The following is a 1,085-nucleotide window of genomic DNA, read 5'->3' on the forward strand; positions in this document are numbered from 1 at the left end:
CTTAATCTTCACCTTAAGCTCCAGCATCCCCATTGCTGCAGCCCTCATCCCCTCAGCATACAAATATCTAGAAAATACTTCTCCGCTCAGGTTACCCTTAGAGCTACCTCTCTAATGCAACTTTCTTTTCCACAAAACATCTCAAAAGAGATGTTCATGCTCATGAAATGAATGAACAAATGATCAAAACTCAAGGGATGCTGCACGAGGTAACAGAACGCCTGAGCAGCAGAGCTGGATGGAAACCCACACCCGAAGGCAAGACCCACTCCCAAGGTCATCACAAGTGAACCATGACTTCTTGTGTTAACTCAAAGAAGATGGGATCACCACACAACAAGCAGAAATCATTATGTACTATATATACATTGGTCAAGACCATGGAGGCCAACAGGAATATCATTTCAGAGACTGGTCACCAAGATGCAGCCGAGGTCACTCTTCGGCAAATAACATCTCGGGGTGCTAATGTGGAAAATGGAGTAGCTGTTTTGGAGAAGAACGAATTTTCATCCCTCAGAGCAGAAAGTGAGAAACTAAAACGGGAACTGCATCTGTTAAAAGAATAAGTAGTGGATGAAGCAATGAAAATCTGGACAGAGAGCAAGTTTGATTTCAACCTAGAAAGAAGCAGAGTGAAAGAATTGTGTTCAATGAATGAAAGGAAGCTTCTGGAAGTGAAGACAGAAAGGGTGGCATTTCATGCCAAGCCAGATCTCACCCTTACCCAGACAGACAGGAAGATAGACCCGAGGTCAACAGTCTCAAAACCACGCTCCAGTCACACAAGCTTGATAATATTAAACATTTAGCAGGTCTGTATTTACCTGCCTATCGGTGGCTCTGGGATTTTATCACCTGTGGAGATAATAAGGTGTGTCTTAAAAAAAAAAAAAAAAGACCAAAATTTGCCCGTTGGTGAGTTTGGGATTAGCTAACAGAGTGACACCACCGATCTGGCCATCAGAAAGCATGTAGAATGGTATCTTTGCCACTGTGTTCTTTGAAGTAATGTTTTGGGCTGAGTTATGGCCCCATAAAATTCCTATGTTAAAGCCCTAGTCCCCAGTGTTTGGAGAAGTTGT

The 1,085-nt window shown here is 42.9% G+C and overlaps 1 pseudogene; it reads left to right on the forward strand.

Annotated features, from left to right (window-relative positions):
* The first annotated feature begins 238 nt into the window (after nucleotides 1-238).
* Nucleotides 239-870, forward strand: LOC113913538 (annotated as a pseudogene).
* Nucleotides 871-1,085: the final 215 nt, after the last annotated feature.

Source organism: Zalophus californianus, chromosome 11 (genome assembly GCF_009762305.2).
Source record: "Zalophus californianus isolate mZalCal1 chromosome 11, mZalCal1.pri.v2, whole genome shotgun sequence".
Lineage (NCBI taxonomy): Eukaryota > Metazoa > Chordata > Mammalia > Carnivora > Otariidae > Zalophus > Zalophus californianus.